Genomic DNA, 9,162 nt, shown 5'->3' with positions numbered 1-9,162 from the left:
TTAAGAAAAGACAAAACACTGATTTATTCACTCACTTTACCGTCTTTACTCAAAGATTGTATTTATTAGAAGAAAGCTGAAGAAAAAAGAACAGCATAATTAATACCATTTTGTCTTTTTCTCTTCGCTTTCTACGTTGGTTACAACAACAAAGCACGAAACACACGTTTCTTACCGCATACACACCACCAAATCTTCTGCGTTTCCTATTACACCATACACACAGCTCATAAAACAAAAGCTGTGTTCCTTTACTTACCTGAGGTTACCATTTTTACCATTTGTTACCATTTTTAACCTGCAAAGCGTTCCTTAACCCCGAAAAGTAGCAAAACTGGAAGCAATTTTTAAGAGAGTGAGAGAAGAGAGAGAGCGAAGGTGGCCTTCTCTTCTACCACAGGCTACCAGACAAATTTCTGCAGGTAAAAAATGGCAGAATTGATTTTTCGACTTTTGTTTGACGTTTATTTCACAATGAAAAGAAAATGGACGAAAAACAGAAGAAAAAGTCGAACGCTGACAAAACTAAATTAAAAACTGTGAAATAAAATACGAAAATTGATTTTTTTATGTTTCTTTTTGACATTGCTGCCAGATCTACCATTTTTCCGTTCCTTTACTTTTCTGGTAAAAATGTTCATGAGAGAGCAATATTGACACTTTTCTCTTTTACCACTCTTACCATTAAAAAAGTAAAGGAACAAAGCTAAAAAAGTCAAAACAGTTTTGAAATCTACAGACCCTTGACTTCAATTTGGAACAAGTGGCGTTTCTTGCATATGCTTGGAGAGTACCTAAAACTTTAAGTAAATCCATAAATCTATATTAAATATTTTCATTTTGCCCAATATTATAATCAAAATGTATGGTAACCCTTGCAATTAATATGAATTGCTATAAGTAGAAAAACGAAGGTTATGGAATCTTCTAAGAGATTAAACTTAAGTTAAGGCGTGAATAATAGTCCTTTGTTTCAGAAACTCGATTTTAATATAACTATTTTTTCTCATTTTAAAATAATTTTTTTCACCAAAATTAGTCCTGTTTGTAAGGCTTTTTCTCCTTAAGATCTGCAAAACATGGCAAAAATAAGTTGAGTTTCGAAAATTTAGAAATGTTTAGAAGCTACTTGCATCCGAAGTTCAGACGTGTCCGATGTCGGATTCGAAATCGTACCGATATCTTAACGATTGTTGTATGAAATAGATCGGATCGATTTCAGTCCGATTTGGAAACGAAATCTGAAGAAAATCCGGAAAGACAATTTTTTCTTTGAATCTTCGTACAGATTTTTAAAAGGTTTCGGAATAAGGTCGTATGAAAATCGGAGGAAAAAATGTTCTCTGACGAACGAAATCTAAACAAATTCACCAAATGTCCGACGGATGTCCTACACATCTGAACAATTTCGGAAGCAAAATCGTTCAGATTTCGATCCGATTTCGGAGAGAATGTTGGAAGTTAACTTCCCTTCGAATATACCAATGTTTTTCTTCCGATTTCGGTACGAATTCCGAGCGAAATATCGGAAACAAATTTCCCTTCGCACAACAACTACCTTTTGCATGTATCTAACAAAAAGGGGTTGGTATCATTTTAGTTTGTTGCCGAATAACAAAGTGATTGGTTATAAAAATTCGCATATACAATTTTTAAATATCTTAAATATATGTAAATGCAAACAAACAAAAACATTGTTCCACAACATCCCATACGGGACAAGGGAGACTTCTCTCATATCAATGAGTGCACCCCGATTCATATTTAGCTCAATGATATGGGACCTACTGTTTATCGCCGAGTCCGAACGGCGTGTCCTAAGACACCACTTATAGAGAAGTTTTTCAAGGCTGAAATACTCAGGAAATGTCGCCAACATTACTGAGGGGTATTTTGCCACCGTTGAAAAATGTTTGGTGTTGCCTGGCCGGGGAATCGAACCACCGACCTTCTGCGTGCAAGGCGGGCGTGCATACCATTGCACCACGGTGGCACCCAAACAAAGTAGTCTATGAATCACATAAAGTGAAAAATATGTCAAAGCTGAAATATGTAAATGCAACATATAATAATTCAAGCTAGGGCTGATAGACTCAAGATTTTCGCACTCAAAGTTTAAATTTTTCTGCTATAACTACAAAATCATAACATCAATTCAAGCCAGGGCTGATAGACTCAAGATTTTCGCACTCAAAGTCTAAATTTTTCTGCTATAACTACAAAATCATTACATCAATGAAAATCATTAGAAACGTTTGAAATTACAATCTTCCAGTAATAAAACATAACTAAGTATAATTTATCAATTAAAATGTCGTCAGAGAATTTTTTTCCTTATACATATATTCATACGAAATTATTCCGAAATCGCTCATAAATCTTTACGAAGATTCGAGGAAAAAATTTACCTTCTGAATTTCCCAAGGATTTTCTTCAGATTTCTTTTCGAAATCGGACGAAAATCGATCCGATTTCGTTCCGAAATTATGTCAACCACTTCATACAACTTTCGTGAAGATATTGGTACGATTTCGGATCCGACATCGGACGTAGCGTCCGAATTTATAGCGATTTCGTTACGATTGCTTTGCTGGGTAGCCACAATTGAGATTGTGGTGAGGAGTCATGAAGTAAATCAGTAATCGGCACACAACAACACGGTTGCCAGTGCATGGATTTTCAATTAGTTAAATTGCGTGAGTTGAGAGGGAAGCTCTCTTTGCTTGCTCTCAAGTAAAGGGGTGCCGAATGCTGAAGTAAATGCGCGTTCACGTAACCACTAACTAGTATTAGTGTAATTTTCAAGCACGATTATAACAGGTAGCGTTTGTCCTGTTAACAATGTTTCCTCAAAGAGTGTTTGTTTGTTTCTTACATTTTGCAAAGTTCGATTTAGAGCTTCCAAAGATTTTTTTGTACGTTATTGAACATTCATCCCAAATTATGATTTTGCATGATTGCAGTTCTGTCTTGTTGAAACCACATATTCTCCAAGAAGTCGTATTCTTCATATGACCGTAACGCTCCGAATTGACAGTGACAGTCGTTCCATCGTCATTTTCGAAGAGGTAAGGTCCAATCACACCTTCGGACTAAAGAGCGCACCAAACAGTGACTTTTTCTAGATGTAATGGCCTCTCTTCAATTACTAGAGGATTCTCAATTTTGTTTATTAACATACCCACCGAGTGAGAAATGTGCTTCATCGCTGAAGAAAATTTGTCAAAAAATCACGAAAAATCAATAAAAAAAATCACAATTTTTGTAGTAGGTTTTGATAATTTTTATGAGTTGTGTGATAGTTAAGCGATCCATTTTGGTCAATGTCAGATTTTTAACCGAAAAGACAAAAACTGGTTTAACAATTTTGTTTGACAAATGTCGAATTCCAGTTCCATACTTTTGAGACCACGAAATGGATAACCTACTTTTTTTTAAATTGTTTGAAATTATATGGGTAACACTGTGTGTTTTTGATTGCCATTCTACCATATGAATTATAAAATTTTTTTGAAATATTTTATGAAATAAATGAGTTTTTGTATGAGTTATATAAATTTGATGACAATCCGAGGAGTAGTTTTTTTTAATTTTTAAGCAAATGTTATTTATTTCCTGCAGCAAGTTACGCGTTTCGCGGGATATATAAATTGTACATGTTAAAATATATCAGAAATATTTTTTGAAAAAAATCAATATTTTATTTTTTTCTGCGTACGTAAAAATACTTTAACCGCCTGTTCATGTATGTCGCACGGAAACCTGTACGAAAGGAAAGCAGTCGCTCGCTTCCGTCTAAAAATGCGTTCATTTATTTCGCAAACTATCGTGCGACTGCCGTTACGTATCATATGCGAAATACTACTAATTTGAATGTACATTTGTACAACTATGTTCCATAAATGAGAGCCAAATGAGAAATGAAAACAAAATCCACATATACATACAAACATTGGAATATTTGTGATTTGTTTTGTGTGAAAAATAAAATGTGTCGGTATTTTGAATTATTTTATTTTATTGATTTCTTCAAAATAATAAAAGAAGCCGCCATTGAAGCGTGCCTGTAAAATTTTTATTTTGTTTCAAGAATGTGTTGCATAAATTTGTTTTAAGATTTTCGGTGTTATTCGCGAGTTTACGTTCTACTCGGCAGCTACAAAGCAAGTGAGTGATTTTGACATTCTCTTTCTATAAGAGACAGTCCTTTCGAAATACATAAACCCAAATTTAATGGAAAAGTGTACGTTTACGTGTTATTTCGTATGGCTTGTCGGTCGCATAGATTTTCGTTTCGAAGGTGTTTACATGAACAGAAAATTATTTTTTCCACTTCCGAAGCGCAAGAAACCTTTCGGTCGACATACATGAACAGGCTGTAAATAACATTTCCAATCGTTTCGTTTCGTGTTTTCCATAGGAACAATACAAAACGAAACATAATCCACGCTGGCGGAGTTCGCTGTATAGTTTCGTTTTGTTTACATTCGTGAGTACGAACAAAATGAAAAGCGAAAAGTACTCAAACCCACAAGAGTAGATAGAAAACTTAATAGTACTAAACACATGTGAAAAAATCAAAAACGTTTGGTGGTTGATAAAATATTCACTGTCGTATGTTGATGTTAGTTTATGGGGTTGTTAAGCAATCACATGTGTGTGTGTGTCTGAGTGTGTCATTCACGGCAAACGTTTGCCAAAATTCTTTTTGTTTCGGTGGTGAATGAAACAACTCGGCAAAGCATAGCCGAAGTACATTTCAGCAATCCTACAGTTTCCATATTTTTGCATTGAAAAGTTTGTGGTTTTGTTTTGGTTGTGAGAATAAAACGATTCAGAGAAGCTAAAAAGTTAGTGGCTTTGTGTAATTGGTACGGGAATCGATTTGTTTCTTTACGTTCATTGATTTTTATAAACTCACACTTTTAGGGTGTATACACTCTGATGCGACCAAAAATGTGGCTTATCGAAATAATGGTTTTAGACCCCAAGTATGTTTAGACGAAATGTGCTTCTGACAATTTGGAGTCGATTTAGCCATGTCTGTTCGTCTGTCTGGTTGGTTGGAGCGCACGATTACTCTCGAACGAAGCAACCGATCGGGTCCAAAATTTGGTCTTCATAATATTTTGTCCAAGCTTGGATTAAGTTCGAAGATCGGCCATATCGGTTTACACCATCGCATTCCTCCCCCACAAAAGTTCAAACATTCTTGCTGTATGATGTTTCAATTTGCAACAGGATCTCCCACCATTACTCGGTAACAATGCGTTCAAATGTGCCGGAATTGTATTACCGACATTGTTGCACCTGGTAAATATCATCTGATTGTCTCTAAAAATTAGTGGGTTACAATAATCCCATTATGTAACAATACCATTACGTAATTCGATTTAACTTAATTCCGTGTAGACGTTGTTCTATTCCCCGATACTATTTCTACCAACTAAAACGAGGGTTCGTTTAGATGACTTCGTAACCGATTTTAATTTACTAAGCACAGAGCTTAACTCTAAAAAGCACACAGCTTTCCTTTACTCATTCTCTAAATAACATTAAGCGAACAATAATGCCTGTATTCTGAAGTTGTTCTAGATGATAATGAAATAAATAATTGCCGGGTTGGCCGAATTACGACAAGGCAACATAATTTTGCCATTACCACAGCATATACCTGGTGGATCATTTATGTATTTGACAGAATTAAAATATTAACAAATATTATCCATTTGATCAATAGTTACTAACACTGTGCAACATTTTTAAGGTGATCTTGTGCAAACAATTCGAACTGAGGATTTTTGGAAGTTCAGACCCAAACGACAAGAAACCCTTCTTGGATTTTTTTGTGTCAGATCCAGCTCGGATTTTATGGCCCCATCTAAATATGGTTAAATATTGAGTTTTTAAAGAAAGTAGGGGCTATATCTCTGAAACCAATGCGAATATTTTTCTGACCTCTGAAGCAAATTTGTAGATAAGGACAAGAATAAAATATTTGGAGAAATAATGAACTCGAAAAACTACATTTATTGCCTCAAATTTAAAAATATATGCAAAAATTCCACAATTTTTATACATTTCGCACCTATGTCCAAAACCGTTAATTTTTTCTGAATATTTTCTTTTGGGAAAATTTTCCCTGGAATGTAATACACAACTCTTCAGAACATGTCATTGTTGTTGTAAAATGCCTCTATACCGTTGTTTTCAGTACATTTTTCAGTGAAATCCGAAATGCGAGAATAAACTGTTGGTGTGAACTGTGTTTGAAATACGTTTTGTAAAAGATATGATGCAAAATACCGCTGAAACAACATGAAGTAAGCATTTTAGAGTTTCAGAATGTTCTAAAGAATTGTTGAGAACTTTATTTGGAAGATTTTTGCAAAAGGTTACTTGGTTCAACTCCTAATAGTTTAGCCGATACTGACAAGAATTTCAGCAATTATGTAAAATGTTCTATATTTTATAGATTTTGATGCCCTAGATGGAGTTTTTCTTATGTGGTTTTTTTAAAAGATAAGTTCTATTAGTTTAGGGCTACAATATTGCTAAAGACAGCAAGGCCAAATTCCTATTCGTTTCTGAGATAAAGGCCTGATAAATGCATGAAACATTTCTTGCAATTCGGTAAAAATGCGTTCACTTGTGCCGGGATTGTATTAGCGACATTGATGCACCTGGTCAATATCATCTGATTGTCTTGGTGGGTTACAACAATACCATTACGTAATTCGATTTAACTTAATCCCACGATAAAATTTCTACCAAATAAAAGGAGGGTTCGTTTAGATAACACAACGCTTTATTGACTTTACTTTAACTATTCGTAACCGACTTTAAGCACACAGCTTAACTATAATAAGCACACAGCTTTCCTCTACACACAGCACACAGCTTTCTCTAATTTACGGTTTTAGCTCGCGGTCTGATTTACAACTGCCCCACAACTCTCTTGTATTTATGTAAAATTCCCTCTCGTTGTCGATGTCTCCAGAAGAAAGATCTGGAAACATCACGAATACAAATAACTCACCAGTGCAACAAACACACAACTCGTATTATTATATATATATATATGCGCGAAAGAATGACATATACGAGAGAATTGAAAGAGCAACAATGACAATGATGTTAAAACAATCATGAAAGACTATAACAAAAACAATAGCAAACTAAACATTTACTAAAATGTACACTAATGCCTTGTTCATACTGCCACTTATTCGCTCTCTATTCGTTGTTCGAGCCAAATTATGTATTAATTACTTCATTTTCCATACAAAATTCTGAGAGCGAAGAACGATTTCTGTACATTGTTCAATTTAAATAACTCTCCGAACGACGATAAAATATGTCCAATCTCTAACAAATGAGAGTATTTATCGAAATGAATTGATTTTGACAGAAAAAATACAAAATTTAAAAATTTATGAAAAATAACAAAATTTTTAGAAAAACTGCAATATACGAATGAAAAGTAAACGGTGGAACGATTAGTATTCATTCAAAGTATAGTACATGTTGTCTTCTCTTTTATTGCAGTTACATTTCTTGTCAATTGTCAATCGCGTAAAAATCTAAAAACTAAAATCAATTACCTGCCTGAAAGTCTGTATTCCAAAAGTTATTTTGGCAGGTCTTTCTCGTTAATTTTGAAAATAGAAAATTTGGAAAATGTGTTGAAAACATTACAATTTTAAGAAAAAATAGAAATCATAAATGAAAAGGATAGAATATGACATAAAATCGATGTTTGAAAGAAAGAAAATTATTTTTCCAGTTCATATCAAGTAATTTTGCATGTCTTTTGTTTGAAACTTTCTTTAAAATCAGCAAACAAAAAGTATGAAACGGGTCGTATGAACCGGTTAATTCGTATACTTAATTATGAAAGCTAACAACGTAATTAAAGAACTGTTATGAACATGGCATTAGTGATAATTTCATGACTGTGAAAAATTCCACACTGTTGTTTTTGTTGAAAAACTAAATCAGATAAAGCAAATGCTTAATAAAAATTTGCATTACAATTCAAATTCTTAAATTAACGGAAATTCATGTAAGTTAACTTAAACCTATTAGTTACATTCGTAACAACTCATTTGACTTTTGAACCCAAAACGGCGCGATCTAAAAACATTAATTGTATTTTCGAATCTTAGAAAGGAAATGTCTGTATTCTGAAGTTGTTCCCGATGCTAATGAAAGAAATGGTTCCCGGGATGGCCGTAATTCAAGAAACAAAATGTTTCTTATGTAACGTATAGGTTTAAGTTAATTTTATTGAATTTCCCTTAATTTGAATGTTTGAATTGTAACGAAGATTTCTATTGAGCAGTTACTTTGTTTAAATCGTGTTACAACAACAACTATTAGAAAGAACAACGCTACGAAATTATCCAAATTTACTTTGAAAATCAGTCGTCGATTCGCGCAACTTATAGACGACTTCGTCATTTGTATGGCGATCAGCGATGAGGCGCATTTTTGGCTTAACGGGTTTGTTAATAAGCAAAATTGCCGCATATGGAGTGAGACCAATCCACAAGAGACCCTACAGACTCCATTACATCCAGAAAAATGCACCGTATGGTGCGGTTTTCACGCTGGTGGCATCATCGGACCTTATTTCTTCAAAAATGAGGCCGGAGCTCGCGTTACGGTCAATGCAGATCGTTACCGCACCATGATCAATGATTTTTTGTTTGAAAATATGGAAGACATTGATCCGGAGGAGATGTGGTTTCAACAGGATGGCGCTACGTAACATACAGCGAACGCAACCATCGACTTATTGAAATCAAAATTTGGCGATAAGTTGATTTCGAGAATGGACCTGTCAATTGGCCTCCAAGGTCGTGCGATTTGACACCTCTCGATTATTTCCTGTGGGGCTACGTGAAGTCACTGGTTTATGCCAGGGGTGCCAAGTTGGTGGTTTTCCCGCTACATGTGGTGATTTTTGACGTACAAAAAACACTGTTTAAGCAGGAATGTCAACTGTTTTAAGGTAAAAATCGCTACAGACCTATGGTGCGTATGTGGCTGTAGCGATTTTTACATCGGAACAGTTGGCATGCCTGGTTTATGCTGATAAACCAGCAACAATTGATGCCTTGGAGGCCAGCATTGTTCGTGTTATTCGTGACATACGGC

The sequence above is a fragment of the Musca autumnalis genome, unplaced genomic scaffold (genome assembly GCF_047663935.1).
Source record: "Musca autumnalis isolate F117 unplaced genomic scaffold, ASM4766393v1 scaffold_4, whole genome shotgun sequence".
NCBI classification, from domain to species: domain Eukaryota; kingdom Metazoa; phylum Arthropoda; class Insecta; order Diptera; family Muscidae; genus Musca; species Musca autumnalis.
The sequence above is the reverse complement of the archived record's forward strand: the minus strand, read 5'-3'. Positions refer to the sequence as shown.